A 19869-nucleotide genomic window follows, 5' to 3' on the forward strand; every position below is an offset into this window, starting at 1 on the left:
CCCACAGCTACCCCCTGCCTGCACCCAGCCCCTAGCGCCCCTCTCCCTGCACCCTGAGCTAACCCCTGCCTGCACCCAGCCCCTAGCGCCCCTCTCCCTGCACCCTGAGCTACCCCCTGCCTGCACCCAGCCCCTAGCGCCCCTCTCCCTGCACCCGCAGCTACCCCCTGCCTGCACCCAGCCCCTAGCGCCCCTCTCCCTGCACCCGCAGCTACCCCCTGCCTGCACCCAGCCCCTAGCGCCCCTCTCCCTGCACCCTGAGCTACCCCCTGCCTGCACACAGCCCCTAGCGCCCCTCTCCCTGCACCCGCAGCTACCCCCTGCATGCACCCAGCCCCTAGTGCCCCTCTCCCTGCACCCTGAGCTACCCCCTGCCTGCACCCAGTCCCTAGTGCCCCTCTCCCTGCACCCGCAGCTACCCCCTGCCTGCACACAGCCCCTAGTGCCCCTCTCCCTGCACCCGCAGCTACCCCCTGCCCGCACAGCCCCTAGTGCCCCTCTCCCTGCACCCTGAGCTACCCTCCACCATGCACCCAGCCACGAGCTACCCCTTTCCCTGTACCCTGAGCTATCCCCTGTCCACACCCAGCCCCTAACCACCCTCCTCCCTGCACTCAGCCACCCCGTATGCACACAGCCCCTATCTACCCCTTCCCTGTACCCTAAGCTGTTTTCAGACTTTTTGAGCTAAGCCTCCCACCTTTGAGTTATAATTTTTCATTGCACGCCCCCTCCCCCGCCCCTACAACTCAGACAGGCTGGGTGGCCTGCTGAGGTGAGTCGGGGGTGGAGGTGGCGCTCCCTCCCTGGACCCTGCCATGCTGAGGTGGCTTGAGCCCCGCTGACCCCTGACCCCCACAAATGGAAGTCCCAAGACCCCTAACCTGAGCGCCCTCTGCCCCTCCCCACCGTCTGGGCCCGGGAGTTTTTATAGCATGTTGAGAGGGCCTCAGAGAGAAAAAGATCGAGAACCCCTGCACCAGGCCACACTGCCTCCCAAAGAGAAGACCACTGCCCCCATTTTACAGATGGGGAAAATGAGGCACTGAGTGATTTATTCTGGGACAGACCTGGGAATAGTTGTGTACCTGTCACGGACTCCCAGATCATGCCCACTCTTGGCCCCATGCGGTCCCTAGGGGGAACCCCCTTCAGTGAGACAGCCCTTCTCGGGGGTCCACTCTCTCTTGGGGTTTAAGTCCCTCCACCTCCTGGAACTGCACCTCTCTGAGCCTTGCACACCTGTCTCTCACCGTGGGCCCCCTCAGGGAGTCCACTCGCTCTGGACCTCCGGGGCCTCCACTCCAGAGGGAATAATGCCCCCTGTTCTCTAGACTGGAGCAACTCTCAGCCAGCATAACACAGGAAGGTTTATTGAGCGTCTGAACCCAGCACAGGAAACTCTCAAGACCCTCAGACCTGGCCTCCTTTAGCACAGCACATCTAGGGGTCTCCCCTGCATCCAGGGGGGCTCTGCCTGCTCCCTCTCTCTAGTTCCAAGCCCTCCTGCTTCCCCACTGGGCATCTGATATCACCTCCTCCAAGCCCCACCTCTGTCCATTGTCTTCTAGCCAGGTAAACTGGGTCCCCTGGGCCTCCTCTCCTCTGATTCATCCTCTGTCCCCCTCTGGCTGGAACCGGCTGGTCAGGTCACCGGGGTCCTCTCTTCACAGCCCATTGTCCTCCCACTGGCCAGAACCAGCTGTGCCTCCCGAGCTGGGCCTCCCGGTCACCAGGTCACCAGTCGCTGGGGTATCCATTCTCCAGGCCGTTGGCTGGGGTCCCAAGTTCCATCGCTGGTCCTCTGTAACAACAAACTCCCTCTCCCATCACCTCATTAAATCAGTAACACCCAGGAAAACTGAGTCCCACCCCCTCTGCATGCAAACCATTGGAAAAAACAAGGAAAAAACAAGAAAACCCCCCACTTCATCACAGTACCCATGATGCTTTATTGATGCTCTTTCCTTTGATTAAAGATGGGTCTGTCCAAGCTATTCCCCTGCACCCCCACCTCCCATATGATGAAGCTGCAGTGTAGGGTATAGCTTCATGTCTCCATTATAACTCCAGCCTGGGGTTACAGCCCCACGTTGCTCAAACAAGGTGGATCTGTGGATGATTAACTTAACTACATGCCAATAAAGCTGCATGGGTGCCCATAAGAGCAGAGTTGAGCTCTAGGTTTTATGTGTCGCCACCTTGCACACGCCTCTCCACAGTCACTCTCCAGCTTCTGCTGGGAAACTGGAAGAGCCCCACAGCTACAAGGGCATCAGCGAAGACGGCCAGACTGATAACCCAGCACCCACATTGTGCATGCCTCCGCAGCTAGCCGGGGACACGCAAGCCTCTCCATCAAACATGAAGCCAGTGTTGCACTGGCAGCCTTCAAAGCATTTCCTGGTGCATTGGGCAGGGGCAGACAAGCTGGCACAAGTGAAGTTGCAGGATCTAGTGCACAGCTCGTCATGGTTGTTGGCAGAGCAGGCACGAGCTGGAGAGAGAGAGAGAGAGAGAGAGAGAGAGGAACTGGGGGGGGGAAGCAGAAGAGACAGAGAAAGAGGAAGTCAGTGGTCAAGCCGGTTAAAATATATTTTATGTTCCATTCAATGTTTAAAGAACAACACATTTTCATTCCCCCCCCCCCATTTTTTTCCATGGATGTTTTGCGGGATTTGGCTTTTCCAAAATCCACATTTTTAAATGTATCAACAAAAAGGGAATTTTTTTGCAAAACTTCCCAATGAATGGAAAATCCATTTTGGATCTGATTGGCCCATTGGTATAGTCACTTTTCTTCCTAGGGGATTGTCTACAGGAAGAAATTGACCAGGATAGATATTGTCGAATAAGCTATTCTGCAATAGCTATTCAGGAATAGCTCCCAGTATGGACGTTCTATTCCAGAAGGAAGAGTAGCAGTGTTCCTAGATTCTAGAATAATTAGCGCACTTCCAAAACAGAAAAGGAGTACTTGTGGCACCTTAGAGACTAACCAATTTATTTGAGCATAAGCTTTCGTGAGCTCCAGCTCACTTCATCGGATGCATTCAGTGGAAAATACAGTGGGGAGATATTATATACACAGAGAACATGAAACAATGGGTGTTACCATACAGACTGTAACAAGAATGATCAGGAAAAGTGAGCTATTACTAGCCGGGGGGCGGGGCGTGAATCAGGAATAACTCAGTTAGATGCCTAAATGCCTTCTGAAATCTGACACTGGTTGTTTTAACCCTTTCCTCTCCAACTCGGATATCCCTATGTATAAATAAATAATGCTTTGTTGTTGTTGTTTTTAAAACTGTCCACTCTCACTACATTTTCATACTGATCATGATACCTAAAAGGAAGATTACAGCAGGGGCAAACCTAGTTGGACCTGAAGATCAAGGTATGTTTACACAGAGCTCCCCGTTTGAAACTGGAGAAAAGCCTGTTGAGAGTCTTTGGGTTAAGTTTAGAGACGAGAGCAACAAGGGTGATGTTGTGGTGGGCATGTGCTATAGACCACCAGACCAGGAGGATGAGGTAGATGAGGCTTTCTTTGGACAACTAACTGAAGTTTCCAGATCACAGGCCCTGGTTCTAATGGGGGACTTCAATCACCCTGACATCTGCTAGGAGAGCAATACAGCAGTGCATAGACAATCCAGAAAGCTTTTGGAGAGGGTTGGGGACAACTTCCTGGTACAAGTGCTGGAGGAACCGACTAGGGGCCATGGTCCTCTTGACCTGCTGCTCACAAACAGGGAATAATTGGTAGGGGAAGTAGAAGTGGGTGGCAACCTAGGCAGCAGTGACATGAGATGGTTGAGTTCAGGATCTAAACAAAAGGAAGAAAGGAGAGTAGCAAAAGTCAGACCATGGACTTCAGAAAAGCAGACTTAGACTCCCTGAGGGAACTGATGGGCAGGATCCCCTGGGAGGCTAATATGAAGGGGAAAGGAGTCCAGGAGAGCTGACTGTATTTTAAAGAAGCCTTATTGAGGGCGCAAGAACAAACCATCCTGATGTGCAGAAAGAATAGCAAATATGGCAGGCGACCATTTTAACAGTGAAATCTTCAGTAAGCTTAAACTCAAAAAGGAAGCTTACAAGAAGTGGAAATTTGGATAGATGACTAGGGAGGAGTATAAAAATACTGCTCAAGCATGCAGGGGTGTAATCAGGAAGGCCAAGGCACAATTGGAGTTGCAGCTAGCAAGGGATGTGAAGGGTAACAAGAAGGGTTTCTACACATATGCTAGCAACAAGAAGAAGGTCACGGAAAGTGTGGGACCCTTACTGAATGGGGGAGACAACCTAGTGACAGATGATATGGAAAAAGCTGAAGTACTCAATGCTTTTTTTCCTCGGTCTTCACAGACAAGGTCAGCTCCCAGACTGTTGCACTGGGCAACACAGTATGGGGAGAAGATGAGCAGCCCTCAGTGGTGGAAGAAGAGGTTAAGGACTATTTCGAAAAGCTGGAAGTGCACAAGTCCATGGGTCCAGATCTAATGCAGCCAAGGATGCTGAGGGAGTTGGCTGATGTGACTGCAGAGCCATTGGCGATTATCTTTGAAAATTTGTGGTGATTGGGGAAGATCCCAGATGACTGGAAAAAGGCAAATATAGTGCCCATATTTTAAAAAGGGAAGAAAGAGAACCCAGGGAACTGCAGATCGGTCAGCCTCACTTCAGTCCCCAGCAAAATCATGGAGCAGGTACTCAAGGAATCCATTTTGAAGCACTTGGAGGAAAGGAAGGTGATCAGGAACAGTCAACATGGATTCACCAAGGGGAAGTCATGCCTGACCAACCTGATTGCCTTCTATGATGAGATAACTGGCACTGTGGATATGGGGAAAGCGGTGGATGTGATATATCTTGACTTTAGCAAAGTTTTTGATACGGTATCCCACAGTGTTCTTGCCAGCAAGTTAAAAAAGTATGGATTGGATGAATGGACTATAAGGTGGATAGAAAGTTGGCTAGATTGTCAGGCTCAATGGGTCGTGATCAATGGCTCCATATCTAGTTGGAAGAAAGTATCAAGCGGAGTGCCCCAGGGGTCGGTCCTGGGGCTGGTTTTGTTCAACATCTTTATTAATGATATGGATAGATTGCACCCTCAGCAAGTTTGTGAATGACACTAAGCTGGGGGGAGAGGTAGATATGCTGGAAGGTAGTGATAGGGTCCAGAGGGCCCTAGACAAATTAGAGGATTGGGCCAAAAGAAATCTGATGAGGTTCAACAAGGACAAGTGCAGAGTCCTGCACTTAGGACAGAAGAATCCCATGCACTGCTACAGGCTGGGGACTCACTGGCTAAGCAGCAGTTCTGCAGAAAAGGACCTGGGGATTACAGTGGAAGAGAATCTGGATATGAGTCAGCAGTGTGCCCTTGCTGCCAAGAAGGCCAACGGCATATTAAGCTGCATTAGTAGGAGCATTGCCAGCAGATCGAGGGAAGTGATTATTCCCCTCTATTCGGCACTGGTAAGGTCTCATCTGGAGTACTGTGACCAGTTTCGGGCCCCACACTACAAGAAGGATGTGGAAAAATTAGAAAGAGTCCAGCGGAGGGCAACGAAAATTATTAGGGGGCTGGGGCACATGACTTATGAGGAGAGGCTGAGGGAACTGGGGTTATTTAGTCTACAGAAGAGAAGAGTGAGGGGGGATTTGATAGCAGCCTTCAACTACCTGAAGGGGGGCTCCAAAGAGGATGGAGCTCGGCTGTTCTCAGTGGTAGAAGAGGACAGGACAAGGAGCAATGGTCTCAAGTTGCAGTGGGGGAGGTCTAGGTTGGATATCAGGAAACACTATTTCAACAGGAGGCTGGTGAAGCACTGGAATGCGTTACCTAGGGAGGTGGTGGAATCTCCATCCTTAGAGGCTTTTAAGGCCCGGCTTGACAAGGCCTGGCTGGGATGATTTAGTGGGTGTTGGTCCTGCTTTGAGCAGGGGATTGGACTAGATGACCTCCTGAGGTCCCTTCCAACCCTAATATTCTATGGTGATCTAAAAGTGGGCTGAATTGCAGGACCCCACTCTGAAAAAAGTGCAGGTGGTTGGCCTGTCACTTGAAAGTAGAGTTGGGTGACATTTTTTGACTGAAATTGTTTTTTCGGTGAAAAGTGCAGTTTCAGTGACATGGAAACTGATGTCGAATTCACGTTGGTTTCGCTGAATTGTTTTGGCTGGAAATAAAGCGAATTCTGAAAAAATCTAAACATTTTGTTTTGACATTTTCAAATGCACTATTTTGATTTTTTCAATTTGAAATAAAATGTCCCTTTTTAAAAACCGTAATTACATTTAAAATAGTTACAAATGGTCAAAATCAAAATGAAACATTTCAATTTTATCAAAACAAAACCTTTCATTTGCCCTGAAATTATTTATTTTTCGATTCGACAAAAAAATTGAAAAAAGGGTTCAGTTCAACCTGAACTGAGATTTTTCCCCCTAATTTTTCAGAACTGCCGGTGAAGCAAAAAAACCCAAAAACTTATTATTCACCCAGCTTTATCTGAGAGAGTTAGGGAGGGGTCCAGAGTAGAGCTCACCCCAGAACTGTGAGAATCCAAATTTCCTGTGGGACAGAATTTCTGGTTTTCAACCAGCTTTCCCCACCACATCTTGCAGATTTCCCATCAAGTTACTTAGAAAGCAACCAGACAAACCTACCTAATCCACAAGCATGGAGCATGTTGCATTTGCATAACAGTGCCAAGCAGCTGCTGGAGTGGATCAGATCCATTGGTCCCTCTTCCCCAGTATCCCATCTCTGACCGTGGCCTGTACCTGCAGCTTCAGAGGAAAGTGTAAGTAATTCCCCTAGTGGACAAGGAAGGAATAGTTTCTTCATGACCCCAGGCAATTAGAGATGGGTCTGTGCCCTGAAACAGAGATGTTTATCTCCTTCCAAATCAGGAAACAGGGGCCCTTTTAGGCACGTACAGTTGTGTTTCACGCTAGCCGCCAACCCCAGTGTGCGTAACTGCCAACAAACGAGTTCTGACTAGAGGAGTGCTCCCGTAGCTCAAGGGTAGGGGGTGACATTTGATACTCAAGAGTCGAGCCCAGTCTGCCTCTATTGAGTCAGGCTCCATGTATCCATGGCTCATTGAGTCACTCCCCCACCCTGATAGTTGCCAGTTGCCTGCCTATCTGGTGTGGCTTGGATCGCCGATGAACTGAGGCATATTACACTAATTATTGCCCTCCTGTGTGACTAGCATCTCCTCCCCGTTGTGGGAGCTGTTTTGCTCTACTTGGGCAAACGTAGGAGTAGGGTGCAGATAGCAGAGTTATTGCTCCAGGCCCAGGTTTTCATTGATTCATTGATTCCAAGGCCAGAAGGGACCACTGTGATCATCTAGTCTGACCTCCTGCATAGCACAGGCCAGAGACCTGCCCCCAAAATATTTCCTAGAGCAGATCTTTTATCAAAACTTCCCATTTTGATTTTAAAATTGTCAGTGATGGAGAATCCACCAAGACCCTCAGTAAATTGTTCCAATGGCTAATTACTCTCACCATTAAAAATGTACACCTTATTTCCAGTCTGAATTTGTCTAGCTCCAACTTCCACCTCCAACCTTTGTCTGCTAGATTGAAGAGCCCATGTCTGGATATTTGTTCCCCATGTAGATGCTTTTAGGCTGTGATCAAGTCACCCCTGAGCTGCCTCTTTGTTAAGCTAACTAGAGGGAACTCTTTGAGTCTATCACTATAAAGCATGTTTTCCAGTCCCTTAGTCATTCTCATGTTTCCTGGCATGTTTCCTAGCTGTGCGGCAGCAACCTGTGCTCCAGGAGTCGTGTGGGTGACTCCATAGGAAGAATTGTAGAATCATTCCCCTTGCCCCATCACAGATTCACAGGGACTGTGCTACACCCTGATCTTTAAACAGTACCCCTGTATTGCACCAGACCCCTAGTGGCCCATGTTATCCATCCAGGCTGGGCCTCACTGCTTCCAGGACTTTGGGCTCAAGCAACCGTGTCTCACCGTGGCTCTCTGCAGTGAGTCTGTCACCGTGCCTCAGTGCGTCACAACTGAAAATACAACATTCAGGACAAGCTGCTGAGAAATAGGGAAGACACACCCCAAAACTGGTGGTTATTCTTCCATAAGATATACCAAACCAGCAACAAAAGTAAACTTCTGTCTCACCACACTGGCTAACAAGAAGTCAGAAATGCAGCCTCCTTAGGTATTCCAGTCCTGGATCCCAGACACTAGACTTAAAGATGAGTGGTTATATAAAACCAATATCATCAAACAAAGGGTTCTTCTGATTCCAAAGGATCAGCCACATACCCAGGTCAATATATAACTCAGATCTTACCCAGTAATCACGCTGTTGCCATTCCTTCAGTATCTAACATCTAAAGGTTTATTTATAAAACGAAAGAAAGAAATAGGTGAGAGTTAAAATTGGTTAAAAGAATCAAATACATACAATAATTGCAAAGTTCTTGGATCAGGCTTGAAGCAGTGATGGCATAAACTGCTGACTGGTTAAGTTTCTGGTTGCTCCCAAATAACTGGAATGTCCTCAGTCCCTTGGTTAGAATGAATGCGCCCATTAATATAAGAGGCAAAATGGAGATGTTTCCAGGGCCTTCTGTAGTCAGTTTGTGGAAAATTACAGGCACAAGATGGCATTTGGAGTCACATGAGCAAGTCACATGCCTTTCCATGTTTTGATAAGTCATAGCAGAGGCCATTACCCATACTCTAGTTCGAACATTCACATGAAAGTCCATCAGGTGTGGATAGGCTTCTTCCATGGTCCATTGTGTTCGCTGATGAGCCATCAACTTGAACACTCCATTCACAATATGCTGGCTTGTTACGTGTAAGTACCTTGTGGATGTTACCACAGAAGCAAACACATTTGAAATACAGGTACGTAATCAATATTCATAACGTCAGATACAAAAATCACACATGCATACAAAGGATAATCATATTCAGCAAACCATAACTTTCCCATTGACCCCTCATATGATACTCTTTGTACAAGATTTGTTTCAATTATATAACAGTGGTAGCAACAATGATCTACATGGTCATATTTAAAATCATATAATGTTACAGAGTCCAACCGAGGTCAGATGCCCGAGAGAGGCTTTTCTGTCTTAGAGAGCAATGCAGACGATAAGGATGGGCTGTGATCCAGCGCAGCCTTGGCAAAACAAGGGAGCAACACTCAGTCACTTGGAATCCAGTGTCGGAGAACCCTGAGGTCAGCCTGGGAAAAGGATACTTAAGGTTGGTGGGAGTCATAGCTCAAGATCCAGGCTCTGCTGAACCCAAACCTCTCTCCGTCTCTGGGTGTCCTCTGAAGAGCTGTTAGTTCACACCTGTCCTTCTTTTGTTTCCAGCTCTGGCCTTTCCTTCCCTGGAGGAAATTGCCTACTGTCCCGGTTGTCCAGGGACAATTGTTTGCTGTGATGTTCTAGCCCAGTTGGTCCCAGGATATGAGCGAGCCAAGGCAGCTGAGGTCATAGCTGTCTCACGCAGCCACTCACTCAGTCATAAGAGCAGTGTAGACGTAGCAGCATGGGTTTCAGTTTCATCTCTTGGCGCATGCCGCCATGTCTGCCCTGCTATTGTTACCCAGGCTAGCTAGACAGAAGCTAGCTGCTGGGGTGCCCACCTGTGCGATAGCCACTCCTTTGCTTACAGTGTAGCCATGTCCTCAGTGTCTAGCAGCACAAAGCACACAGAGAAACGGAGACGCACCTAGGGATCATCAAAACACGACTACATTCCTCACCTCCGTTCTCTGGGCAAGGGGCTGGGGGTTGTCGGCAGCTGCTGGTCTCATTCTTGTAGGTATCTTCTCTCTCGGATCCACAGGGGATGGTCTGTGCCCCAGCCAGGAATCAAACCCTTGGGAGCATGGCCTCCACAACTCCGAAATTGGGCCTTCAGCACCAGCTAACCCTGTCTCTCTCTGTGGCTCCCTGCAGCCGCACCAGACTTCTGCAAGGGGCTTATACTGAGTCCCTTCAGGATGCCATGTTCTCAGGGAGCACATGCAGTGACACCAGGTAATCTTTGCAAAACGAGGGAACAATTTATTAGTCACCTGCCCTCCCGGATCTGAAAGTCCTGGAGTTAGCACAGAGAGGCAAAGTTACAACAGAGGCATGGCCAACGCCCTGCGGTCATAGAAATCACATCTCTCTGTTTCTGTCCCTTTGTCCTTATTCCCAGCTGAGAGCTGCTGCATCTCATCCAACACGCAACCCTTATCCTTCCCTGTTGATCGATGCTGAGTTCACATCCTCTGCCTGCCATTGGTTTCAGCCGGTCCTTAAACAACCCATTCATTCCACTCCAGCAGGTTTTTAAGCTGCTTTTTAACCCTGTTGCACCCACTGAGCAGCAATGCAAAGTGCAAAGTACAAAGGGAAACTGAGGCACACACAGGCATCATAAAAGCATTTCAGAAAATTCTGACTTTGTCCCAGAGGGATCAGGAAAAAGGTGTGTCAATAATGGATTCTTCAGTTTGCTGGTCGGTCTGAAAGATTGAAAAACAAATTTATTTCAGATGACTTGTAAACAAAATTTTTAGGTTTTTTGATGCATTGAAAAGTTGCTAAAAAACTTCTTTTGCGTCAAGCAAAATGTTTCATTTTGATTTCAGGCATTTTTAAATATGTTTAAAAACACAAAAGGAAAGGAATTTCATAACAAAATGTCATATCAACTCAAAAAGTTGAAATGTTTGGAATTTTTTCTGATTTTTTTTTAACCAAAACACTTTGTGGAAATCAGTACTAATCTGTGAAATGTTTTGGTCATCTCAAATCTGAATTTTTCACTGAAAAAGAGTTTTGTCCAAAAATTTCACCCAGTTTGGCCAGACTTATGCTGGTAGGCCAGCTTTCCTGGATAAGGTATCCGTGAGTGTCCAGGCAAGCAACCCTACAATAACATGTGTGTGTGTCCCAGCACCACTGTAATAACAAATCTATCTGTTAACCACGGGCACCAACTTTTGTGGGCGCCGGTGCTGTTAGCAAACCTACACTAACAAATCTGTGTCTGCCAGCAATGCTACAGTAACACACGTGTCAGCAACCCGACAATAACAAAGCACTGTGTGAGGGAATAAATTCACACTAGCCAACCAGAGAGAGAGAGGGAGAAACCCTATAATAACAAATCTCTGTTATTTGTGATACCTATTTGTGTAAGGGAATAAGGGAGTGGAGGAGGCCTTGTTACATTCTGGCCATTGAGCCCTTCCTTCGTCTCCTTCTCAAGAGGTTGACGCGGTTGGTGCTGTGTGAGCCGGAGGTGCTGTCCAGGACCTGTGTGGTCCAGGACCCGCACGACCTGGTGCAGGTGGAGGCTTGTCAAGCTGTTTACTCAGCAGCCTCTTCCACCCAGGTCAACTGGGTCAAGAGCTCTGGCCTGCAGGTTGGGGCCGGGTGGCCGGCGAGCTCCGTCCCATCCGCGCTTCAGGCCATCCGGTGGAGCGCGTGTCCACTGCTCTATCTCGGCGTTTACCTTTCCGCCACGCATCCGTCTCCACAGGAGAACTGGCATGGTTTAGAGGACAGGGTGACTGGGCGGTTGTGGGGCTGGATGGGACTGCTCTGATACCTCTCCCTCTGAGGGAGAGCACTGGTGCTTAACCAGCTGGTCCTGTCCATGCTCTGGCACCGACTCAACACCCTGTGCCCGCCCCCGGTGTTCCTGGCCAATCTCCAGAGGCTGGTTCTGGAGTTTTTTTGCCCGAGACTGCACTGAGTCTCTGCAGGGGTTCTTCACTTCCCGCTGGAGGAGGAAGGACAGGGCCTGATGAGTATGCGCATGCAGGTCCATGTCTTCCTCCTCCAGGCCCTGCAGAGACTCCTTTATGGTGCAAGTGGCTCGGCATGGAGCATATTGGCGCATGCCTTCCTCTGCCACCTGCGCGGACTCCGATATGACCGGCAGCTCTTTTTTCTCCATCTGCGAGGTCTTCCGCAAGACCGCTCTGAGCTGCCAGTCCTCTACCAGGACCTCCTCCGGGCCTGGAGGCTGGTTTCAGCAACCAGGTCCTTTGTGGCCACCGAGGGGGTAGATCTCCTCGCGGAGCCCCTGCTACACAATCCCCATCTTCGTGTGCAGGTGGCGGAGTCCTCCTTGGTGCGCCAGAGGTTGGTCCTGGCGGGAGTCACCAAGATCGGAGACCTCCTGGACTACGACCTGGGGGGTTTGGTGGATCCCTAGGCACTCGGTCGCCGTATGGGGCTCTCCACCCTTACGACCCCCGGCGTGTACTCCAGGAGGTGGAGGCAGCCCTGCCTCCCACTGCTCGGTTTTTCCTCCAGCAGGTCCTGCGAGAGAGTGCACCCCACCTGCCCCTCACTCCAGGCCCTCCGGATCTTTCCATTGGCCCCCTGCCCTGTAAGCCTTCCCTGCCCCCTCTTCCTCGTACCTCGAGCTTCCACACCGCACCAAGGGACCATCTATACACGCTCGTGCTGCACACGCTCCATTACCCCACCCTCGTGTACTGCCCTGACACTAAGTGGCAGGACCTTTTACCAGCAGTGGAGGTTGGGGAACCCCGGTGGGCCAGTTTCTATTCCATCTTAGTCCCACGGCCTGCTGGGGATATCAGCTGGCGGCTCTTCCATGGAGCCGTGAGCACAGGCATGTACTTGGCGAGGTTCGCCTCTGTCCCTGAAGCCTGTCCCTTTTGTGGCATGAGGGACACCCTGGTGCACACGTATCTTCAGTGCACCAGGCTGCAGCCCCTCTTCTGGCTCCTCCAGAACCTCTTATTGAGGTTCTGGCTGCACTTTTCCCCACACTTGTTTGTTTACACACACCCGATTCGAGGCCCCACAAAGTCGCGGGACCACCTCGTCAACCTCCTCCTGGCCATGGCCAAGGTGGCCATTCTTAACACCAGGGAGAGAACGTTGGCAGACGGGGGGCCTGCGACTGTGGGGCTGTTTTTCGTTCCCTTATCTGTTCACGTATCCGGGCAGAGTTCCCAACTCAGTTGGGTTCTGGGTTTAGTAGCCCCTCCCTAGGCTGAGGGAGGGGCTTTTAGCAGTCCCCACACTCAAAAGGACCACTCAACTACGGCTCCCTGGCCCTCCTGTATCACAGGACATCAGCATATATGGATTTGGGAAACTAAAGGGATGATACAGCCGATGTTTTCTGTTTAGGAATCAGCAAGGAAGAATGACTGTGCAGTAAGAAAGACGCACTGAGAGAGATTATCCTGGAGACCTGTTAGTCCTCTCAGCTGTAAGTAATCACGCCTTCACACACAAATCGGGTAAACTGAGAATGTATGGAAATGACGTCACGACTAATATGTCTCTGGGGAAATATTCTGGGCAATAAGGGTCCCTTTGTGAAAGGGATGGTGCCGACTCCGTGGGTGCTCTCGGGCTGGAACACCCATGGGAAAAACAGTGAATGCTCAGCACCCACTGGCGGGCCCTGCCGATTAGCTCCTCCCTCCCCCCACGGCGCCTCCCACCCACTGAGGATCAGCTGTTCAGCAGCAGACAGGAGGTGCTTGGGGGGAGGGCGGGAGCAAGGGCAGGGCATGCTTTGGGGAAGGGGCAGAATGGGGCAGGAAGAGGAGGGGTGAAATAGACCAGGAAGAGGTTGGGTGGGGGCAGAGAGGGAGCAGGAAGAGGTGATGCAGGGGGTGGAGTCTTGGGGGAAGGGGTGGAATGGGGGTAGGGGAAGGGGTGGAGTGGGAGTAAGCACCCTCCCGGGAAATCAGAAAATTAGCACCTCTGCTGCTATGGAAATTTAGTTGGGGGAATGAAAACTGCATGTCCCTTCCAGATTCAGGAGACACACATAGAATAATAGGACTGGAAGGACCTCAAGAGGTCATCTAGTCCAGGCCCCTGCACTCATGGCAGGACTAAGTATTACCTAGACCATCCCTGACAGGTGTTTGTCTAACCTGCTCTTAAAAAATCTCCAAGGATGGAGATTCCACAATCTCCCTAGGCAATTTATTCCAGTGCTTAACCACCCTGACAGTTAGGAAGTTTTTCCTAAAGTCTAAACTAAACCGCCCTGGCTGCAATTTAAGCCCATTGCTTCTTGTCCCCTCCTCAGCGGTTAAGAAAAACAATTTTTCTTCCTCCTCCTTGTAACAACCTTTTACATACTTGAAAACTGTCATCATGTCCCCTCTCTCTTCTCTTTTCCAGACTAAACAAACCCAATTTTTTCAATCTTCCCGCATAGGTCATGTTTTCTAAATGTTTAATCATTTTTGTGGCTCTTCTCTGGACTCTTTCCAATTTGTCCACATTCTTCCTGAAATGTGGCGCCAGACCTGGACACAATACTCCAGTTAAGGTCTAATCAGCGCAGAGTAGAGCAGAAGAATTACTTCTTGTGTCTTGCTTACAACATTCCTGTTAATACATCCCAGAACGATGTTCGCTTTTTTTGCATCAGCGTTACACTGTTGACTCATATTTAGCTTGTGGTCCACTATGACCCCCAGATCCCTTTCCACAGTATGAGGTAATCATTTCCCATTTTGTATGTGTGCAACTGATTGTTCCTTCCTAAGTGGAGTACTTTGCACTTGTCCCTATTGAATTTCATCCTATTTACTTCAGACCATTTCTCCAGTTTGTCCAGATCATTTTGAATTTTAATCCTATCCTCCAAAGCACTTGCAACCCCTCCCAGCTTGATATTGTCCACAAACTTTATAAGTGTACTCTGTATGCCATTATCTAAATCCTTGATGAAGATATTGAACAGAACCATACCAAGAATTTATCACCTTATTATCTTCTAGATGTTTGCAAATTATTTGCTTAATTATTTGCTCCATTATCTTTCCGGGTACAGAAGTTAAGATGACTGGTCTGTAATTCCCTGGGTTGTCCTTATTTCCCTTTTTATAGATTGGCACTATATTTGCCCTTTTCCTGTCTTCTCGAATCTCTCCCGTCTTCCGTGACTTTTCAAAGAGAATCACTAATGGCTCAGATATCTCCACAGTCAACTCCTTGAGTATTCTAGGATGCATTTCATCAGGCCCTGGTAACTTGAAGACATCTAATTTGTCTAAGTAATTTTTAACTTGTTCTTTCCCGATGTTAGCTTCTTCTGATCCTACCTCATTTTCACTGGCATTCACTATGTTAGACATATCCAGTTCTTAGTCTGACAACAAAGGGTTGTAATGTATCTTATTTCTCTCTGTATTCTGTGTAGTGCTGTACTAATCTCTGATTGATAATCTTAGATTAAATCATTCCAATTGAGCCTGTTATTTTGACAATCTTGAGTTATTAGCTCAGACAAAAGGGATGTGTGCAATAGAATAGCTGAAGATGGTAGGGTCCGACTGTGCTGGGGTGCTCAACCCCCTGCTCTGCCCCAGACCCTGTCCCCACTCCACCCCTTATAGAATCATAGAAGATCAGGGTTGGAAGGGACCTCAGGAGTCATCTAGTCCAATCCTCTGCTCAAAGCAGGACCAACCCCAACTAAATCATCCCAGCCAGGGCTTAGTCAAGCCGGGCCTTAAAAACCTCTAAGGATGGAGATTCCACCACCTCCCTAGGTAACCCATTCCAGTGCTTCACCACCCTCCTAGTGAAATAGTTTTTCCCAATATCCAATCTAGACCCCTCCACACTGCAACTTGAGACCATTGCTCCTCATTCTGTCATCTGCCACCACTGAGAACAGCCAAGCTCCATCCTCTTTGGAACTCCCCTTCAGGTAGTTAAAGGCTGCTATCAAATCCCCCCTCACTCTTCTCTTCTGAAAACTAAATAATCCCAGTTCCCTCACCCTCTCCTCATAAATCATGTGCTCCAGCCCCCTAATCATTTCCGTTGCCCGCCGCTGGACTCTCCAATTTGCTCACATCCCAATTTGTCCTTTCCCCAGGCCCCACCCAGCCCCTTCCTGCCCCGACTCTGCCCTCACCCCACCTCTTCCCCTCCCATTCTGCCCCCTCCCCTGAACACGACCCACCCTCGCTCCTCTCCCCCCCAGCACCTCCTGCTCACGGTGGAACAGCTGATCCGTGGCAGGCGGGAGGCACGGGGAGGGAGTGGGAGGCGTTTAGCAGCAGGGCTGCCGGCTGGCAGGAGACACTGTGGGGAAGAGGAGGTGATGATTCGGGGGGGCTGTAGGTGGGTGCTCAGCACCCAAAATTTTTTCCCCATGGGTTCTCCAGCCCCGGAGCACCCACAGATTGGTGCCTCTGTGGAAGACAGATAGGCAGAGAGATTAGAGATTAATGAGGTGAAGATGGTCAAAAATTGGTAAGTATTTTCTGTTGAAAGTTTTAAAAATTCAAAAATGTTCACAGATTTTTCAGATTTTTTGACTAAATGAATTTTTAAAAATTCACTTTTTGAGACCTGATAAATGTTGTTGGATCTGCAAGTTTTTCTCCTTCTTTTTTTCCTTTTGTCTAAATGGAAAAAGAGAGGGAAGAGGAGGATGAAGAAATACAAGGAGGAAAAGAGGAGGGGACATCCCACCCAAAAAGCTTTAGCTTGCCAACAATTTTTTGGTTTTCAATTTTTGTTGTCAAACTGAAAAGTTTTGTCAACAATTTCCTTTTAGATTCAATTGAAAAGACATTTTTCATAGGAAAAAGTATTTTGATAAATTTTTGACTAGCTGTATTAGATAGATTTAAATAGAGGGATAGATTAGTAGAGTAGGTGGCTAAACAAACACGTATGGGTGGATGGAGGAGATGGAGGAGATGAAATAGTTTAGACCTAGTTGGATGGGTGCACAGATAGGCCAGAGAGCTGGATGCATAGACACGTGGGATAGAGATATGGAGAGCTAGATTAGATGCACAGTTGAATATATAAATCAGAAAACTAGAGGTGTAAATACTAGAGCTGCTTGAAACTTAGAAATTTCATTCCAGGGGAAATTCTGACATTTCAAAACTTGGTCAGAACAAAGCTTATAAACAAAATTGAAATTGAGGGAGCCGGACACCCCTCAGTGAGGCGTGCTGCTGGCTCCCCCGAAATTACTATCCCATGTCTCTCAGTGCCCCTTCAAAGACTTGTGGTACCAAGTCTCCTTCTCTCCTACGCACCTGGGAGCTCCCTTACTTGTGCTCTTTCACGTGGCCAGGAGTCACCTTGGTCATTGCCCAGCACAAAGTCCAGGCATCCCCTCAGAGCAGGTTGTAAGAATCCCTCCCTCCCTCCTTCCCCATCCATTGTACATTTCCCGTAGCCCTTCACTGCCATGGGGAGGCAACGAGGGGTGCTCGGTTTCCTGTAGGTTGGGAGATATTCTTCCATATCCTGTGTAATCTGTCTCCATGTCCAACGCCTCTAAGCATCAGGGTGGTCTGATTTGGCAGTTGCCATACCTTGACACAGCAATCATTTCAGGTCCAATGAGCTGGAAAAAAACGAGGGTTTCTTTTCATAGAATCCTAATATTATGAAGTTCCATCTAGTCCATTCCATGGAAACCAGGGTAGAATTCAGAGTAACAGCCGTGTTAGTCTGTATTCGCAAAAAGAAAAGGAGTACTTGTGGCACCTTACAGACTAACCCATTTATTTGAGCATGAGCTCTCGTGAGCTACAGCTCACTTCATCGGATGCATACTGTGGAAACTGCAGAAGACATTATATACACAGAGACCATGAAACAATACCTCCTCCCACCCCACTGTCCTGCTGGTAATAGCTTATCTAAAGTGATCATCAAGTTGGGCCATTTCCAGCACAAATCCAGGTTTTCTCACCCTCTGCCCCCCCACACACAAACTCACTCTCCTGCTGGTAATAGCCCATCCAAAGTGACCACTCTCTTTAAAATGTGTATGATAATCAAGGTGGGCCATTTCCAGCACAAATCCAGGTTTTCTCACCCCCCCCACCCCCCTCCAAAAACCACACACACAAACTCACTCTCCTGCTGGTAATAGCTCATCCAAAGCAAGAATTGTTCCCTACAATCTATCTCCCAGGGGTTTACCCAGTAGAGGTGAAAAAGACCTATGAGGTGCCATCTTGTCTATCCTCGCACAGGTCCCAGGGCAGGACTGGTTGCTACAGTCCATTCCCCAGCGCGCTGCCCTTTAGAGATGGGATTCTTTCCTTCACTCTTCTTTTCACCCCCTTGGCTAACTCTTTCCCCAGAGTCCAGGGACTTTTCAATTCTAGAGCTAGGCTATTTACTGCGTTTCCGCTCCTGGGATGTAAAACTACTGTGAGCTGTTTGCGCTGGGGAATAAGCCATTGACCACCCCACCATGTCTTCTCCAGGTCAAAGGCATCTTTGTGGACCTGCCCTTCTACCACAAGGATAAGTTCAAGGTCTACTTCGGTGGTTTCCATAATTTAATCAAGACTGATTTTCACCTGTATAATGATGCTGGTTCTGGCGGGACCCAACTGAGAGTGCCAATTCAGGTCAAATTGCTTCAAGCAGGGCAGTTACAGCCCAAGGCTGGGGTTTTTCCACCTCTAAGGCAAACCAAACCAGACAGACAGAGAGGACTTTGGTCTCACCCCAGTGGCTAACCACGAGTCACACAAGCAATTCCCTTAGACGCTCCACTTTCCCAGTATCACCACCAGCAGCCTCTTCTTATGGGGATGAATGATTATGAAAACCAATACGCCAATAAAAGAAGAAAGCTTCTTCCAATCCCAAAGGACCAAGCCCCAGACCCAGGTCAATATACAAATCAGATCTTACCCACAAATCACGTTGTTGCCTATCCTTTAGAATCTAAAATCTAAAGGTTTGTTCATAAAAGGAAAAAGATATAGATGAGAGCAAGAGTTGATTAAATGGAATCAATTACATACAGTGATGGCAAAGTTCTTGGTTCAGGCATGTAGCAGTGATGGAATAAACTGCCGGTTCAAATCAAGTCTCTGGAGTCCATCCACAGCTGGGATGGGTCATCAATCCTTTGTTTAGAGCTTCCATTTGTAGCAAAGTCCCACCAGAGGTCAGAAGCAGGATTGAAGACAAGATGGAGATGGGACATCAGCCTTTTATAGTCATCTCCCGGTGTGAGAACACCTCTTTGTTCTTACTGTGGAAAATTACAGCAAAATGGAGTTTGGAGTCACATGGGCAAGTCCCTGCATACTTTGCTGAGTCACAAGGCCTATCTGCCTTCTCTCAATGGGTCAATTGTATAGCTGATGGTCCTTAATGGGCCATCAAGTAGGCTAGGCAAAGCTGACACCAACTTGTCTGGGATGTCACCCAGAAGCATAGCATAAGTTTGAAATACCGACAGTATAAAGCCAACATTCATAACTTTAACTACAAAAATGATACGCACATATAGACAGCATAATCGTAACCAGCAAACCACAACCTTGTCTGAGACACCTTATTTGACCCCCTTTATACAAGATTTGGTGCCACTACAGGACCTTGGTTGCAACAATGATCTATACGGTCCCAGATTATGTCAATAATGTCACAACCTGATGATGAGCTTCAGCTGGTACAAATACACTAGGGTCATCATACCCAATATGTACACCAACATTGTCTGCAGGCTCTGTGGCAATGCCCATCAGGACCCCAGCGACAATCTGAGCATGAGGCATGAAAGCTGGACATCCGATGAGATTCACTTCGTGAGGGGTGCTCAGCTGGATGCTCCAGGGACTGCTCAGTCTGCAGTGAGGCTCAGAAAAAAGGCTACAAGGGTGGCCAGAGAGTGCTACAGGGCCATTGACACAGGGCTGTCCTGACCATTACGCAAAGTACGCAGTCACGTAGGGCACCAGGAAATTTGGGGCACCAAATTGCCTGTTGCCCTATGCAGCTGCGTGCTGCTCCAGAGGCCAGCCCGATTACCGGCCGACTGAGC

The sequence above is a fragment of the Eretmochelys imbricata genome, chromosome 24, assembly GCF_965152235.1.
Source record: "Eretmochelys imbricata isolate rEreImb1 chromosome 24, rEreImb1.hap1, whole genome shotgun sequence".
Taxonomy (NCBI): Eukaryota; Metazoa; Chordata; order Testudines; family Cheloniidae; genus Eretmochelys; species Eretmochelys imbricata.